We start from the raw sequence: 19,100 nt of genomic DNA, 5'->3' as shown, positions 1-19,100 counted from the left end.
AAGTCCAAATTACAACCTAAACATGAATCTTGTAGCAGAATACAATTGGATGTTCAGGTTCATGAATTACAAACAAACTTCTTAGATATGGCAAACCCCCTTTCATTAAATGAAGAACTGGAGTGTTACGAATTCCATAAAGTGAGAAAATATCTATTCTTCCAAATATATGATAGAAACATATTTTTCTTACCTGGGAAAATGAATGTGGGAAATTGTATATCAGATGACAGTCTTCTTGTATCCAGAATACAGAAAGCTTCTAAAGGAGACACTAAGAAAATAGACAATTCAGGAAATAAAACTTGACCAGAAGGGTGAGTAGATGCTCCACTCAGAGAAACATACAGCAGCAACATCCTTAACACTTAGGGAAGAGAGACAGGTTGTAGTAATAAGGGCGGCGGGGCTGCATCCCCGGCACCCGGCCGCCCCCACGGCTAGCTTTACCCAAAATAATTACACGGAAACTGTATTCATTTAAACACTGCTTGGCCCTTTAGTCCTAGACCTTACTGGCTAATTCTGTTATCCCGATCAACCCATCTCTAATAATCTGTGAGCACCGGTCTTACCTGGAAGATTCTAGGTCGGAGCTTCATCTCGTGTGTCTGCCCAGGAGCGGGGCATGGCGTCTCTCTGAGGCTTCTGCCCCCGAGAGGAGAGCTGTGGAGTCTGAGCTCACTTCCTCTTCCTCCCAGCGTTCTGTTCTGTTTACTCCTCCCACCTATCTTCTATCCAATAAAATGGGCCAAGGCAGTTCCTTTATTAGCCAATGACCTTCCTCCATCAACAGGTGACTCTGAGGGGACTCTAGACAACCCCATAAAATACTCAGAAATAAAGACTTGTCATACAAAGACCTGGCAAGTTTGTGGAGGATGACTCTCCCATACCCACTGCTGGTGGCCATGGAAAACAGGATGATAACTTGGAAAAATCTTTTTCTGTTTCTTCATATGTTAATTGTCATCTGGCCATCACAACCCAAATATATAACCTGGAGAAAGAGGACATATTTTCTTTTAAAGACTTATTTATTTCAGTTCACAACAGCTTTATATACAAGACACTGAAATTGAAAACAACCTCAGCAACAGGCAACAGGCAAAGACTCATTTCCCAAAACCAGCATGGCAGTTTTCAACTGTTAACTCCAGTGCCAAGGGATTCATTGTCCTCTCTTGGCTTCCATGGGCAACAGGCATGCATGCGCTCTTCATACCTATATGTAGGCAAGCATATATACACATGAAATAAACTAAATTATAAAACTTGCCGTGTAGCTATACAATGCTACACTATTTAGTATTAAGAATGAACAATTATCATGGGAAACAAAAGAGATAAATTTAAACATATATTCAAGATGAATGAAGGCCAGATGTCTCTAAACTCTGGTTCTATCCTAATACATTCCAGCATATATAAATTTGTCTATAATATCAGATTGTTGTATTTTTCTGCAGACAGGGTTGGGCAGTGGTTGGGTATGAGAACCTAAGTAACATAAAGAAACTTTATGGATTGGTAAATAATAATGAAACTTATACCTACTTGAGTATAAGAAGATGTCTATTGTCATTATGGGGAAAAGTGGAAAAATACAAATTACGTTTTATATTTGGTGACTTGGACTTCAGAGATTGCCCCATGGTTAACAGGACTTGCTGTTCTTACAGAAGACCTGGGCTGGGTTCTCAGCACTCACTTGCTGGCCCACAATGGACTGCATATCTGTTTCTAGGAGAAACAACACCCCTTTCTGTCCAAAGCAGCACACCCTGATCCTGAAACCAGAGCAAAAGAAACATACACTGACCCTGAGACTAGAATCAATTCACTGGCCCTGAAACCAGAGCCCAACGTTTTAAAAAGGCCAGTGAAATAAACACACTTTGCCCCTGAAACCAAAGCCACAGAAACACACTCTTCCACTTACCAATTCAGCGAAACAAACTAACCAATCTCTCAGCATAAAAGGAACCAATCCCAGAGCAGGAAAACAAGCTAATGACTGAGCATGAAACCACCCTGTACCTGTTCAGTTGGGAGCTGCCTTTCCCACTCTTGCAGGGTCAGCCACCTCCTGGACTCTTCCCTCCTAGTGAATCTCTTGAATGAGGCTTGGGTAAGACCCTCTTTGTCTAAGAAGAACAGAGAAGCAATGACTTCAACTGGGGTCAACTGGAGCAGAGGGGAGCAGAACTGGAAAAGTTTCTCTTAGCAGAGCAGAGTTGTTACTCTTCTGAGGATCTAAGGAGAGCTGTAACAACATGGCTGGGGTAACCCTCCCCTACCAGAGCAGAGCTGTTAATTTGGGGCAAACTTTCCCTGAAGCAGGGCTGTGAGCTCCTAAGCGTAAGGTGAATTTGTGATATTAATTGATGCCATCTTAAATGGATTCCTCTAGCCAATACTGGGACAAATGGAGCATGGAAATAGAGAACGGCAATAGATGAAAACAGTTTAGGAAAATGGGTGTTGAGCCATACTGATATAAGTCAGCACATGAGTAAAGAAATATGGAGATAAGTAAGCAGTGTACTACACACCAGGTCATCATTGAAGAGGACCAGGAGAATTATAACACATAACCTATCACAGCAGTAAGTGATTAACTTTCACAATATATATCCAGGGACATATTTGCACAAGCATGAGTATATACACAATACACACTAACAATATTCAATGTAAACACACAGCTCTCACCTCGAAGGAAGAAGTGAGTTCATTCTGGAATCAAATATCTGTGAATAAACATGATTGAGACAGGTTTATGTTAGTACAAATTGCATGTTACAATGTGGAAACAGTTTCATGAAGTTTTTATAACAGAATGAAGAAACTATAGACTCTCCTTCAGTGCATTGGAGATAATATTAAGTAGACTATTATGGTAAAGCAGAGAAACCTCAGCTACTAGCTGCTATGTGATGACACACAGTACTTTGACTCGCAGAAGCTTAGAGCTTTGTTAAGGAGACATATTCTGATATTTTAAATGTCAGGTCCAACGTCATCTGTTAGTGACAAGGTGTTAAGTAAGTCCAGCACAGGGGGCCCAAGGAGTGGCTACTCATGGGCTCAAGAGAACACAAAGGAAATTGTAATTAGGCCCTGGGACTGTGACTTCCACCATCTCCATATCACTGCAGGTCTAAGAGTCAATCAACCAGGCTTTGCAGACCAGCCTCTGCCAAGGAATTTCTGTACACACACACACACACACACACACACACGACACCTCTCATTCTCACTCTCCTAGATTCCTGGTATTTACTGAGAGCTCAAGGGGTACAATCACGTTACAACAGATTCATCTCTGACCACACACAGGATGGTGAGAGCTACTAAATTATGTGGTCTGAATGAGATTCCTGTGACGATGGCCATGGACTTGTCTCTGGGACATTTCTCTCATTTCTTTCCGACTGTCAATAATAACCTGTAAATGCCGATAAGAAAATAGCGACAAACTGCATTACACATCAAATAACGTTTTCATCATGGGATAATCCATGCTTTCAATAAAAAATATCCTTTGTAAGTTTCATTGACACTTGTTTCCTGACAGTTTACAGAAGATTTAATAATTTGTTCACACAAAAAACAATACGTATCTATTTGTTTAAAAAATAATAGCAGTTATAGATGAATCAAAAAGTACAAATATTTGTGCATTATCCCGACAGATAGATCCATAGTGCTGATAGGCCGAGAGATTTCCAAACATTGCTGAATTGGAGACAACCTGTCTTAATGAAGGACAACTATGTTCACAGCTCAAACAATTCATTATTAGTAAGATGTCTGTTGATTCAAAACTGAGCTACAGATTCGATGCACTAACAATAAAATAGCACTTACTCTTTTTAAAAATTCTCGAAAAACCAAAAAAAAAAAAAAATTGAGTGGAAGCCGGGCGGTGGTGGCACACGCCTTTAATCCCAGCACTCGGGAGGCAGAGGCAGGCGGATCTCTGTGAGTTCGAGACCAGCCTGGTCTACAAGAGCTAGTTCCAGGACAGGCTCCAAAACCACAGAGAAACCCTGTCTCGAAAAACCAAAAAAATATAAATAAATAAATAAATATAAAAATTGAGTGGATAACTCTAAACATTTTAGACTAAATATATAGCTTGTGTAAACCTTAGAAACAGACAAATGTTAGAGAACAGCATTGCCTGATAGGAGACCTCTGTTTGAACCTACAGTAATTGGACCAGCATGCTATTGAATCAAAGTTGGCAAGAAAAAGTCCAAAACCAACATTCCACGCTCACATCCACACATTTACAGACCACTGCCTATATCGAGTCAACATTTTTCCTGTGTCTGATGCTGGCATCAAGCTTGTGTGTAGTGCGTGTAGTGTGTGCTGAGAAGAACTGACCATACTCCTGCTGCAGCCTCCCAGGCACTGGGATTACTGGCATATGTACCATGATTGGATAATTGGAGAACTGATGTTTCACAAATAAACAAGGCAATTTGATGCATAAAGATGGCCTTTCAGGAAGCAATACTGAGGCAAGTGTATATCCAAACCCACAAATATAAACTAGGACCTACATCGTATCATATGTGAAGACCATTCAAAATAAATTACAGATGTAAAAATATAAAAATCAGCCTATAAATGTCAAACAGAACACAAGAAGAAAATCCCTGTCACTGGGTGCCAGGCAAAGATTTCGCAGACAAGACACCGAATAAAAACCGTAATTGAAGAACTAGAGAAGGTGGGATCTTACAATTTAAAATCTCCTGTTCTTCCAAAGACATGGATGAGAATTGAGATGATAAGTCTGAGGCTAGGAGAAAAGTTAGAAATACATATATCTGATAAAACATTTCTAACATTTCTATGAAACATACGGAAAACCTCAAATGTCAGCGAGCAATCTCACGCACAGAGTGGGAAGTCGGGATCACAGAGTGCTCATTTGGCCTCATTTCCCTCCTGCTCACTCTCCGACAACTCCCCTCCTGGACAATGGCTCCAGCACAGCCCTGTACAGAACAGCACAGGAGGAGGCAGAATGGTCCCAAGTCTCTCTCCTTCCGGAGAAACACAGGCTGCAAACCCCGAGGTAGGAGTGGTCCTACTTGGGTCTGGAATCCCTGCATCTGCCTCCAAACCCTCAGAAAGATTCTGGTGCTCCCCTCCGGGAATCCATAAGCTCAACTCAGTCCAAACACCAGGAACTGAATGCTCCTTTCCAGGACATCGTCCGGTCGCCATTTGAAAAGAGTCGCCATAATGACCCCGGTTTCTATGACAACCGCAATGCTGCCTCCCCCTTAGTAACCAGGAATGGCTCCGCCCAGCCCTCCCTTACTTCCTCTCAAAGGAAGAACTCTTCACCCTTATTTTCACCCAAGAAAGCATACCCATTAGAGAAACTGTCCCCACTACGAATGCAGAGCTTTTCTTTTTTTTCCGCTCTGTGAACAAAGCATATCCCTAAAAGCCCGACCACATTGTACTCACCAGACCATGGTGGTATCTATGGAAATGTCGTCACAAAGATGAACATTGCTGTCACGGTGACAAATGAGCAATTTTATCCAATAATTAGCTATGCATATATAACCTCATCACGGGACTTTAAATTCTGGGACACCTTGCACATCAACATGCTGAAAAAAGAAAATCAAAGGTTAAAAGTATTGTTTTGGAGATGCCAGGGCTCGAACCCGGGGCCTCATATATGCGAAACATGTGCTCTACCTCTGAGCTACATCCCCACACCTGATAACAGCTTCATCAAAGCCCTTGTGAAGTCAGAGGAACCGAGCCAATGTTCAGAGTCTCTGCAAGGGTCTGCATCAGGTCCTTTGAGCATACTGGATTCCAGGTTGAGTTTAGTGCTTTGATAGGATTCTTGGGACATTTGTTGCATGAGAAAACAATCTATTTTCAATCAAAGGAAAAATAATAACAATAAAAATAATAACAACAACAATTATAAGAGCAAACCTTATGCTCTTTGAAGCATGGTAAGCTAACAATGAATGATACTTTGAATTACTCAGTCCCATCAATTTTACTTCAACTTTACTTGCAGGTGGTTCAACATGCCAGTATCATGGGGAATTAATAATAATATGTTGCTGATATGCGGTCATATTTGAGAGTATGAGTAGCTTCCTGAACCCCTCTCTAGCATACCTCCTTTCTCTTTTAAAAGACGCCTTAGTTTCCGGGCTTGAAAGGCAGTTTTTATAATCTTGGTCAGGCCGCTCATTTTGTTTCTTAACTTTGCCAATACTGTCCATCACTCCATTTATGGCAATAACTAAATGTGCGGTAGCTATTGGTTCACAAAACCCTAAGGTGCTGTCACTTTCTGCATGTTTATGTATCTCACCGCATGCTTTGTAAGTTTCAAAAATGAGAGGTTTTCTGAAATATGTCCTCTTTTCATACATCACCTAGTATATGTCTCAATATACAAAATCATTAAATAAATATTTCATGTATGTTCAGATGAGTTAGAAAAGTGAGTATTTTTAAAAAGAAAACAATCTATTTTTTTCATTTACATACCATCCAAGTTTCTATTCCCTCTCCTCAGCCCATTCCCTCTTCTTACCCGTCCCCCCAACCTTCATCTACTCCTCAGAGAAGGTAAGGCACATTGCCCAGAGGAATTAATACCTGGGGCTTTAATTTAATTCATTGGTTCATGTGTCTGCTTTTATGCCAATACCAAACTGTTTTTATCACTACAGCGCTATGGTGAAGTTTTAATTCAGGGATGGTGATGCCTCTGGAAGTTCCTTTATTGTACAGGATTGTTTTAACTATTGTAATTTTTTTTTCACATGAAGTTGAATATTGTTCTATTAGTCTGTGAGCAATTGTGTTTGGATTTTGATGGGCATTTCTTTGAATCTCTAGAATGTTTTTGGTAAGATTGCCATTTATATTATGTTGGTCCTACCTATGCAAGAGCATCCATGAGCGTGGGAGATCTTTCCATTTTCTGATATCTTCTTCAGTTTCTTTCTTTAGAGACTTAAAGTTCTTGTCATATAGGTGTTTCAGTTGCTTAGTTATAGCTACCCCAAGATAATATATATTTGTGGCTCTTGCAAAAAGGGATGTTTCTCTGAGTTCTTTCTCTTTATTTTATCATTTGTATATAGGAGGGCTACTGATTGTTTTGTGTTGATCTTTTATCCTGCCACATTACTGAAGGTGTTTATCTGCTGTAGGAGTTCTCTGGTAGAGTTTTTGTGGTCACTTATATGTACTATCATATCATCTGGAAATAATGAAAGTTTGACTTTTCTTCCTTTCCAATTTGTATCCCTTGATCTCCTTTTGTTGTCTTATTGCTCTAGCTAGGTCAACTAATACTATATTGAAAAGATATGGAGAGAGTGGACATCCTTGTATTCTTCGTAATTTTAGTGGAATCACTTTGAGTTTCTCTCCGTGTAATTTGATGCTGGCTGTTGGCTTGCTGTAAATTGTTTTTATTGTGTTTAGATAGGTTCCTTGTATCCTGATCTCTTCAATACTTGTACTCCAGATGGGACTCAAACTACCTCATATTCCACATATAGCACTTGGGGCATATACCCCAAGGACACTTCAACATCCCAGAAGGTCACTAGCTATTCCATGTTCATTTCCACTCTATTCCCAATAGCCCAAAATTAGAAACAACCTAGATGTCTCACAATATAATAATGGATAAAGAAAATGCTGTACACTTATATAATAGAGTATTATTCTTATTTCAGAAAAAAAGACATCATGATATTTGCAGGTTAAATGATGGAACTAAAAAAAAAAATTCTGAGTGAGGTAACCCAGACTCAGAAAGACAAACATAGTATGCACTCACTTCTAAGTGTATATTAGATGTAAAGCAAAGGGTAACCAGGCCGAGATCCAGAGCTCCAGAGAAGCTAGGTAACAAGGAAGCCCCAAGGAGGGATGCATGGATCGCCCTGGGAAGGGGAATTAGATGAAATCCCCTGGGTAAACTGGGGGTGAGGAGGTGATGAAGGAGAGGCAATGGGGAAGGAGAACATGAGGGAACAGGATGGTCATAGAGAATGAAGTGGGAAAGCAATGTAAGAGGGAACTTGATAGAGAGAGTCACTATGGTTTTAGGGAGAAACCTGGTGCTAGAGAAATTCCCATGAATCCACAAGGATGAGCCCAGCTAAGATTCCTAGCAGTAGTGGAGAGGGTTCCTGAACCGGCCTTCCCCTATTATCAGATTGGTGACTACCCCAACTATCATTATAGAGGCTTCTCCAGTAATTGATGGACTCAGATGGGCCTTCTGTATGTGGAGAGACAGTTGTGAAGTTTGGACTATCTGAGGGGGCCCCCAGCAGTGGGATCAGGATCTATCCTTGGTGCTCAGCCTTGTTTGTTGGTGCCCATTCTCTGTGTTGAGATGTGATGCTATCCTTAATGCAGGGAAGAGGGACTTGGTACTGCCCCAAATTAATGTGTCCTTACCCCTCGGGAGGAGTAGAGAAGGTGTGGGCTGCTGTGGGGAGGCATGGGGAGTGTGAGCAGAGGGAGAACTGTGGTTGGAATGTAAAATGAAATTTAAAAAACAAATTGATCAATTTAAAAAACAATTGAACCCACTCCCCAAATCCTCTTAGCCAAGACTGGTGGTTCATGCCTACAATCTCAGCACTTAGCACGTGGAGAAAATAGAATGCAAGATACAATAATAAACATTATTCTTTATTTTTGTTTTATTATATTTTATTTTGTTGTGGTTTGTTGTTATATCTTAGAAGCCTTTTTTTTTTTTAAATGAGAGACAGAAAGGAAGTGGACCTGGATGAAAGAGACTGGGTGGAGCTGGGAGGAGTAGAGAAAGGGAGTCAGGAGAAATTGTATTCAGATTATAGTGAACTTGAAAAGAATCTGTTTTCAATAAGGTGGGTGGAGAAAAGTTTTAAAAAGAGAAGATCATTGTAGGACTTCAAATTAGAGGAAACTTATTTAAGTTTCTGTGCCAAATGATAAAGTGCATATAAATATATATCTATATCTCATGCAACATGTGGAATATATCATACCTGAAAATACGGTTGCTATTTATCTGACAGTGCTGGTGAACAGGGTGCATCTCACTGTGCACTTCTAATTTCTAGGTTTCATGCTGAATGTGAAGAGACAAAGAGAAGACAGATATGTGTAGCTGAGTCCCAAACTTTGCCTCATCCATACCCTCCTGATCCCATACAAGCATGAACAGAGGCAGAACCTTTCCCTGCCCCTCTAACAACAGCCAAGGCAATGAACAGAGGCTGCTTTGTAATAAGGCATTTACTTTTGATGCTTTCCTCCCTTTAGCAGGGCAGGGTTCTGGGAAGATAGCAAAGGAGGGGAAAGAGGAGAAGGGGGAAGGGAGGGAGAAAGAGAGAGAAGGGGTGTGGAGAGGGAGACAATGGGAAGAGTCAGGCTTCCAGCTAGAGTCAATTTACCACACCAAACAGCCTGGGAACCCTTTGGGACTAAGAGGTTATCTGGGTTGTTGGTGCATATTTTGAGTGTATTCACTCTTGATTTTAGCTCCATTGTAGCCAGGCCTACATTTTCCTCTAGCTTCATGTGCAGAGATTTCCAGGGCCAGTCCTTTTCCATTAGCTGAACTCAGTTTGCCCATCTGTATACTGGGACTCTGCCTTCTAATCTTGGCTCTCAGTGCCCTTTTCAGCAGGCTATGCTTTTGTTTATGAGTAGGTTATTCTTCTACCCCGCTCACGCTAGATATGGGCCATGTTGTATCTGCTCCTGGACTCTGCCCCATGGTTCTTTTGTGAGGCCCTCCATTTGCGCTCCTTAGACTGGGGAGGGGAGTCCCTGCTAAGTCTTTAGTCTTACTAAGTGCCTGTTGTATGCCAGGTGCTGTCTTCCATGTTACCAACTCCTCTTGGCCACACTTGTTATAGATCTGCTTGGATTAAATGCCCCTTCTCCACCGAGTTTTCTGTGGCAGGAGTGGCACCTTTCTCTTGGTGTTCTTTCTCCTCTACCTAACCTCAACAGAGCAATGTGCTGCTAATCCCCTTCTCAATTGTCTGTAACTAGGTCTCTGACGTCAACATTCAAGTCTGCATCATTTCCAGAACATGGGAGACATACCTCCTCTTGGTACCATGCAGACTTAGGCCTGTAGTGAGGCTTTCCCTTCCAAACCTTTCCTGCCCTTTCTGGAGACTAGGACAATACTCCGTGCTTTCCACTGCCCTCCACTCTGCCTCAGCCAATGGATCCTGAATAAATAGCTGCGGTGGATTTAGGAGGTTGCCGGGGCAGTGGGCCTCTGCCTGTGTTTAACAGTACCTGAACACACTTTTTAAAAAAAAAAAAATGGAGAGCTCACCATCAGATTCAGACTCCTTCCCTTCTATTGGGAAATCCTTCCTTGAAAGGAGCTGAAGTCCATCTCTGAGACCGGGAGTCATACGTAGTCAGCTAAAGAAAGCTCATGGACACCAGGCAAGGCACCCACCCCCTCAGCTATAGGAATTGTATCCAGAGTCAGATGATCAGCTCCAAGCGATATAGAAATTGAATAAAGGGTTGGATCCTCTGATTTGACTCAACAGTCCTGGTCATTACCTATGGACATCCCCGACCTTAGACTACGGAATATGGTGGCTGAGGCCATGACTCAAGTCTTCCCAATGCTGACCACCTATCTGCAGGCTGTTCGTGGCTAGTTTCTGGAACAGAAGCATCTGACCCTGAAACTTGGGTGTTTAGCTCCTCTACCACTATGCCTTCATTCCACGTCCCCTCATTCCTCCCTGTTCTGATTGGTGTGAAAGGAAAGGCAGATGACATTAATGCCCACTATGTGACAGATACTTTCTTACATGCTAGCTACTATGTCTCATAATGCTGTGCAAGCATGTAGCATTGTTATTCACATATGATGAACATAGTAACTGAGACCTGAAGCAGTGGAGGTATAATTTTAGTTTTGCATTGCTCTGGTTATGGTAGCAAGCTTAAGAGGGCAGGTTTTAAAGCCAGATTTCATGAATTTGAATCTCAGCCCTTCCACTTCACAGCAGTGTGACTGTGAGCAAGTTACTCAACCTCTCTGAATCTCCGTGTTCTTACTTCTAAAATGGTAGTAATTATGCTAACAATTTAAGAAACATTGTGATGACTAACTATATATAACACCAAAGGCCCAAGTTGTTAACATTGAATATCATATCAAGGATTTCTTATAACTATTATTCTGTTAATTTTTCTTGCTAGAATTTATTGAACCCCCCCATTAAAAACTGGGTATGCTAGGCATTCTGCATTTAAGATGGTCCCTGACCTTAAACCAAGTGTGGTGGCTCATGTTTGTAATATCAGACTATGGGAGGATGAGGCAGAAAGATTGCACGAGTTCAAGGCATATCTGGGCTGCAGCGTGAAAGCCTGCGTCAAAATAAAAAATGCGAGCCGGGCGATGGTGGCGCATGCCTTTAATCCCAGCACTCGGGAGGCAGAGGCAGGCAGATCTCTGTGAGTTCGAGACCAGCCTGGTCTACAGAGCTAGTTCCAGGAACAGGCTCCAAAGCCACAGAGAAACCCTGTCTCAAAAAAACCAAAATAAATAAATAAATAAATAAATAAATAAATAAATAAATAAATAAAAAATGCGTAAGGATCTTAAATCTTGTTAGTTACACAAATGCTTCCTTTTTCTTGAAGAGAAGCTCAGGACTCAGGTCTCAGAATTGCCTAGCCTGAGGTTTCCAGCTCTGAGTAGTACAATCATTTCTGCAACTGGAACCACAGCTTGGTGGGATTGTGGGAAATGCGAATAAGGCAAATTGTCTTTATTAAAGGGTTAAATAAGACAAAGTCTTTTTTTTTTAGTAATAGAGAATCCACTTGAAAAAAATTGAAATTTCCCCCGGGCCAGCACTTCTTCAAATCAAAATGTGTGTTCCACGATGCATGGTATTCTCAGAATTTGTGCTTCACTTACCAGCTAAGCCATTTAAGTTACCCAAGTGGATAAGCATGTCAGGCCCAGCTCTGACCCCTCAGGCTAAGGCACAGGCTCCCTTTTGTGGTAGAGATAAAAACCAAACCAAAAACCAAATGGGATTCTGCTCAGTGTTCTTGACTTTGATTGGGCACGGCTATGTGCCATTCTGCGCAAGTCAAACTTCTTGCCTTGCTAAAATGGCTTTGTGATTATTTTCTTGAGACTCCAAACCTAGTTCTATTTCTTTTCTTTTCTTTCTTTCTCTTTTTGTTTTTATTTATTTGTTTGTGTGAGGGTTTGTTGTTGTAGTTGTTGTTGTTTGAGACATGGTATCTCTGTGTAACATCCGGACTTATTTCTAAGAAGAGTAAGGCCTACATCCTTACAGTCCTGCCCAAGAAGAGTTTAAAACAGTTCATAGCTGTCAGTCTCTATCTCTTTCCAGTGAATTTATCAGTCCCTTGAATTAGCAAAGGGTATGGAATTGGAGAGGATAGTGATGGGAGTGTATGAATCCGTGTTCTGAGAGCAAGGAAGACACAGTATCTGCCTATGAAAAGCCATGAGATATTCTGTTCTCAGGGAACCCATGTCTGAAAGTGACACCCACTTCTGTTCCTCGCTTCATTGAGTCTGAAGGTGGTCCAAGCTCTTTGTTAAGAGCTCTCATGTGAGGAAGGAGCCTGAGCTTCTTCTGAGTTACTGTGAAAGTAGCCCTGTTGTAGACCTGGACGTCCCATTCCGTGGAGAGACTTGACAGAATCTTCCTTTGTATCTTTCTCTTGAAGCCCAAACCCCCACTTTCTGAATTTCAAGGAGACTAATCCCTTGTCTTGGAGCTTGGTCCCATCCCAATATACAGGCAGTAGGATGGAGGACTCCTGGGTTTCTCCCTCTTTGTGCCAGTTCCTGTTGATCTCCACCAGGGATCTCTTCCCAACTTTTCCAAGAATAAACCTTGGAACATGAAAGATTCCAGAAAACTAGGTGAGAAAGGCTCCCATTTAAACCTATAAGAAAGATTTAGGATGGGGAATATGGGATTTCCTTGGTGGAGTCTAGAACCTCTGGGTAAACCCAAGAGTATGAGCTTGCTGGGAGGACAAGGGATACCTTACCTCCAGGAAAAGAGGAGGCTTCGGTTCAACCTCCATTCCTGTACAGGTGACCCTGCAGTGGGAGTTGCTCAGTGCTTGCCATAGGACAAAGGATCCTTGAGAGGTACAAGCTTCTGGGCATAGCTCCTATGTTGGGGGTAGCTGCTGTAAGAATCCTATTCCTGACCTAGGAAAGGAGTTAACCTCTCCTGGTATTGGTCAGGAAAGATTCTAGGGGACCTAACTTCCCAGAACATGTAGTAAGATGATTACAATTTGAGTTAATACTCCTTAGGAGGAGACAGTGGGTCCCTGGCAGGGGGCTCTTGAGATTATAGATCACATCTGATCTGAAGCAATCTACCACAGGATGGAACAGAAGAGATAGGGGCAGTATATCAGCTATCTGAGTCACGAAGAGAGTTATGAATTTGGGCCACAGTTAACCTAAAAGGGGCAAGGAACCACTCACAACCAGACAAGCTATGTGCTGTCCTCACCTTCACATGGCAGGAAGGTATTACTATACTTGTTTGACAAAAAGAAATGGATGCAATGCATAAAAGACTTAGCATGACATCAGCAAAGCACTGTGCTCAGGGATTTGTACTTAGCCTAGTCCCACTGCTGTGCAAGATGGACCTGAAAGTATCACAGGGAGTAGATCCAACTGTATGTGGGCTTAGATGGTGTGGAAACTGGATTGGAACCCATGTTATGGCACCTGGTTGGAGCTCATGCTTGTGAGAATACTCTTTTCTTCTTGGTGGTTGTCAGGTAAGGAAGGACGTGTGGCCCACCTCCCCGTTCCCCTTGCACTTGAAGCCTCAAGGGTTATGAGCTCTGAGGGTTATTCTAACACCTCATCACTCACCTCTTTGCCCAGAAACTTGTCACCTCATTTGCCCTGAGGCCAAGACAGATGCAAGTTGTTGAACATTTCTGGGAAATGCTCAAGAACTGTCAGTGGCTCTGCTATGGATAAAAAGGGAGGGAAGAGGCTAGTAGCAGAAATAACAGCCACATCAGGAGTTAGACATTTAAAGTCTCAGGAAGCTCTGAACATAAAGAAATCCAGACATGATCTCAAGTCAGCCTGGGGTGTTATAAAGTCGTCTAACCTGGAAGAAGAGATAAGGTGTGTGGGTAAGGCTCGAATGTAGCCAGAAGTCATTACTTTACCAACTATGGACTTCTGAGATTCAACAAAGTACCCAAAGCAATCTATCATGAAGAGGAAAAGTCAAGTGCACTAACTACATCAGCCATCGGGACCTCAAGGTAGTCAGGAAATGGGGGTAGAGGTGGGCCCTGTATGTCTAAGGTATCTAACAACACAGGCCACTCTCTTTCTTAGACATTTTCTTTCTTTTTTTGTTATTTTTGACTTATGTTTTTCTTTCTTCCTTTTATTTTTTGTGATTCTTAACAAAAAATAAAACTTGGAACCAAAAACATAATTCTTGATCATAATGTAAACTGTCTTTACCATACTAAAATAGGATTCTAATATAAGTTTTAGAATTTATTTATTAGTGGGCACAGTTTTAGAAGATCATAAATGACAGTAAACTAAAAATTACTGACTTTTCTAGTTGATTTTTCTGAAAGTCATATACCTATGCTTGGGAGCAAGTGAGTCAGTTGAAAAACTGGAAAGACAGGAAAGGGTTGTGTCTCAGTGAAAGATTGTGGGCTCATGCTGTCCAAGGTCCTGGGTCCAATTCTCAATATTAAGAAGTAAAAAGTAGAAGTAAGGTAGCAGAATATGGACAAAGACGAAGAAACTAAAATACAGAATTAATAAATTTTAAAGAAATGGGTTACTATTCTGTAAGAAGTAAGTAAGATCTAAGGATGGAATAAAATTCAGATCATTATTTGACTAAGGACCTATATTTTCCTCTGGGTGTGGTGAAAAATGTCTATAATATATAATGCTAGCAAAAGCTGTGAGGGAACTGAGGCAAGAGGATCATGAGTTCTGGGCCAGCCTATTATATGGTGACAAATGATCCTGTCACAAAACAGAAGAAAGTATCCAAAGTCAAACAACAAGCATATGTTGTTTTTATATTCTGAACCCATCAGGGGCTATCACAATGATGAACCTTGGGATGATCTTCTATACAGAAAAATTACTCAAAAGTTCATTATTCATTGACTCATGAATATTTCAGACCAAGAAGGCTTTAATGTCACCAAATAAAAAGGTATATCCCAGTCTAGAGTATCATATAAATGTCATCATCTGAGTAGAAAAGCTTTTAGATTTTAGTCTTAACAACCCCCAATTTCTGAGTCACAGATGGTCATTTTACAATCTCTTCTTATCTTTCACATTATTGCTTACATCCTGTGAAAACAATAACTACTTTTAAAAAACTTGGCAATATCTCAAACCATTTTAGAATAAGGACAATGTATTGTTGCCATATGTGATCTTGTAAACAATCTTAATTGGGTTAAGAATGTAGCCTCAAACAAATTTTTTTCCTTTTTTACCGATTTTATTGAGCTATACATTTTTTCCACTCCCCTCCCTTTCTCTTTCCTCATGTTCAACCCTATTCTGCTCCCACTTTACTCAGGAAATCTTGTCTTTTACTACTACCCATGTAGATTAGATCTATGTAAGTCTCTCTTTGGGTCCTCATTGTTGTCTAGGTTCTCTGGGATTGTGATTTGTAGGTTGGTTTTCTTTGCTTTATGTTTAAAAACCACTTATGAGTGAGTACATATGATAATTGTCTTTCTGGATCTGTGTTGCCCCACTCAATATGATGTCTCTAGATCCGTCCATTTGCCCACAAATTTCAAGGTGTCATTATTTTTCTCTGCTGTGTAGTACTCCATTGTTTAAATGTACCACATTTTCCTTATCCATTCTTTGTTTGAGGGGCATTTAGGTTGTTCCCAGGTTCTGGCTATGACAAAAAAAATACTGCTATGAACATCTTGGAGCACATGTCCTCGTGGCACGATTGAGCATCCTTTGGATATATACCCAAAAATGGTATTGCTGGGTCTTGAGGAAAGTTGTTTCCTAATTTTCTGAGAAATTTCCATACTGATATTCAAAGGGGCTGTACCAGCTTGCACTTCCACCAGCAATGCCGGAATGTTCCCTTTATCCTACAATCTCTCCAGCATAAGTTGTCGTCAAATATGGTGTGGGATTCCCCTCTGTAGGCTATGAATATCATTGGTTAATAAAGAAGTTGTTTTGGGCCTGTGATAGATTAGAGAACAGGTAGGCAGGGAAAACTAAACTGAATGCTGGGGAAAAGGAGGCTGAGTAAGAGAGAAGCCATGGAGCCGCCACCAGGGAAAGGCATGCTGAAACTTTTTCAGTAAGCCAGAGCCACATGGCAACACAGAATACTAGAAATGGTTTAAATTAAGATATAGGAGTTAACCGATAAGAAGCCAGAGCTACTGGGCCAAGCAGTGATTTAATTAATACAGTTTCTATGTGCTTATTTTGGTTCTGGTTGGCCGGGACAAAGAAGCAGCCTCATACATCTTTACATGGCTTGTTTTTCTTATTCTATTACTTTTTCTACACGTTTAATATTTATTTCTGTCCATTTGCATGCAAAATTCAAGAAGCCCTTGTTTTTTACTGCTGAGTAGTACTCTAATATGTATATATTCTATACTTTCTTCATCCATTCTTCCATTGAAGGACATCTAGGTTGTTTCCAGGTTCTGGCTATTACAAACAATGCTGCTATGAACATAGTTGAGCATATACTTTTGTTGTTTGATAGGGTATGTCTTGGGTATATTCCCAAGAGTGGTATTGCTGGGTCCAGGAATTTGATCCTGAATTTTCTGAGAAACCGCCACACTGCTTTCCAAAGTGATTGCACAAGTTTGCATTCCCACCAGCAATGGATGAGTGTACCCCTTTCTCCACAACCTCTCCAGCAAAGGCTATCATTGGTGTTTTTGATTTTAGCCATTCTGACAGGTGTAAGATGATATCTTAAAGTTGTCTTGATTTGCATTTAGCTGATCGTTAAGGAAGTTGAACATGACCTTAAGGGTCTTTTGGCCATTTGAAATTCCGCTCTCGAGAATTCTCTCTTCAGCTCAGTGTTCCATTTTATAATTGGGTTTATTAGCATTTTACAGTCTAGTTTCTTGAGTTCTTTATATATTTTGGAGATTAGATCTTTTGAGTTTTGGGGCTAAGAGACAGAATATTAATTTATTTTAAATGGGAAACTGCGTATGCAAGAGGCAATGACCAGACCCTGGATGAAAATAGCGCTGTGATCGGTCATTCTTTCACCGCACAGATTGAGTGAACAAAACACTTCTTCGCATCATCTTCAAGATTGAAGGACAAACCAATTTGCCTTTGAATACATCTAATATGCCCGCTAGTCCATGGCACTCCATGCCAGGCTTCCAGCTGCCTGGGATCCTACTTCATCTTCTCAAGAAATTCCCAAAGTCTTGGGTGCTTTAAAAGATATCTCCAACACAAAGCTTTCTCACTTTAATCTCTGGAGAACACAAATGTCTGACTCTGTTGATTTAACAAGTTGCAAACAAGCAGCCTCTATTTGTTCTTCCATGGGTAGCCCCTCTGTCCCTTCACCTAAGCCTTGGATGGTTCTGTTATCAGTAGCCTTGAAGCCTCAATAATGGGATGTTGTTGCCTCTCTTCCAAAAGAACGAAATGTCCCTCTGAATGGAGACATTCCACTCTCTCCCTGGTGAAGAGTTGGTTCAGTTGGGTCAGCCAACCAGAAGACCAAAGGATCCCTTCTCCAAAATGGGGCTCCTTCCACTTAAGCCACACTAGAAAGAGAAAGGGGCCATACTGATTCATCTTCCAGGAGGTAATCTGCTTTCCCTTACCATACCCCTGCCCCTCCAGCAGTCTCCCACAGAGCTGCAGTCTCTCACCCTCTTGACTCTGGCCACTTTACTTCTCTTTTCTAGGTGTTTTTTTTTTATGCACTGAAATATTTTGCCTGCATTGATGTCTGTGTACCATGCAGGTGCCTGCTATCCAAGCAGACTAGAAAAGACATCTGATACCCTGGAATTGGAATGGTTGTGAGCACCCTGCTGGATGCTGGGAAACTCACCCAAGTTCTCTGCAGAAACAAGGGATGTAAAGGCGTCAGGGTTTCTCTCTTAAACTCTAAGGACATCGTCATCCAACAACTAGAGAGAACGCTCAGTGATTAAGAGCACTTTATCTTTTTTCTCTTTTTTATTGTTTTTATTGACCTCTACATTTTCTCTGTTCCCGTGTATTCTTCCTCCTCTCTCCCCTTCTATCCTGTGCTTTGACCCGCATGCTCCCAGTTTTTTTTTTTTAAAGATCTTATCTTTTTCACCTTCCTATGAAGGTTTATGTATGTCTCTCTTAGGGTCCTCTTTTTTTCTCTAGGTTCTCTGGGATTGTGAGTTGTAGACTGGTTTTTCTTTCCTTTATGTCTAAAACCCATTTATGAATGTGTACATACTATATTTCTCTTTCTGGATCTGGGTTACCTCACTCACTATGGTTTCTTTCTAGATCCATCCATTTGTCTGCAAATTTCAAGATGTCATTCTTTTTAACACCTAAATAGTACTCCATTTTTAAAATGTACCACATTCTCGTTTTCCATTCTTTGGTAGAGGAGCATCTAGGTTGTTTCCAGGTTCTGGCTATGACAAATAATGCTGCTGTGAACATAATAGAGCACATGTCCTTGTGGTATGATTGAGCATCCTTTGGGTATATACCCAAAAGTGATATTGTTGTGTCTTGAGGTAAATTGCTTACTAATTTTCTGAGAAATCCCCATATTGATTTTCAAAGCTGCTGTAGAAGGTGTGCACTCCCACCAGCAATGGAGGACCATTCCCCTTACCCCACATCCTCTCCAGCATAAAATGTCATCACTGTTTTTGATCTTGGCCCTTCAGACATGTATAAGAAGGAATCTCAGAGTTGGTTTTATTAGCCTTTTTCTGATGAGCCCTTG

General features: G+C 41.1%; 2 long non-coding RNA genes and 1 other non-coding gene across 3 annotated transcripts; all 3 read right to left on the bottom strand.

Annotated features, from left to right (window-relative positions):
* Positions 1–951: 951 nt before the first annotated feature.
* Positions 952–1,618, bottom strand: LOC121436800. The gene is made up of 3 exons (XR_005972808.1): positions 1,558–1,618; positions 1,090–1,225; positions 952–1,000 (listed from the first exon to the last, which is right to left on the bottom strand). It is a non-coding gene; the product is annotated as an uncharacterized LOC121436800 (long non-coding RNA).
* A 106-nt stretch (positions 1,619–1,724) lies between these two features.
* LOC121436819 lies at positions 1,725–5,073 on the bottom strand. Its single transcript, XR_005972837.1, has 4 exons — positions 4,920–5,073; positions 2,716–2,753; positions 2,041–2,147; positions 1,725–1,790 (listed from the first exon to the last, which is right to left on the bottom strand). It is a non-coding gene; the product is annotated as an uncharacterized LOC121436819 (long non-coding RNA).
* A 611-nt stretch (positions 5,074–5,684) lies between these two features.
* Trnaa-cgc lies at positions 5,685–5,756 on the bottom strand. The gene has a single exon. It is a non-coding gene; the product is annotated as a tRNA-Ala (tRNA).
* Positions 5,757–19,100: the final 13,344 nt, after the last annotated feature.

This window comes from Microtus oregoni, unplaced genomic scaffold (assembly GCF_018167655.1).
Source record: "Microtus oregoni isolate MIOR12 unplaced genomic scaffold, Mior012 000050F_003, whole genome shotgun sequence".
Classification (NCBI taxonomy): domain Eukaryota; kingdom Metazoa; phylum Chordata; class Mammalia; order Rodentia; family Cricetidae; genus Microtus; species Microtus oregoni.
This window is presented reverse-complemented; position numbering and strand designations above follow the sequence as displayed.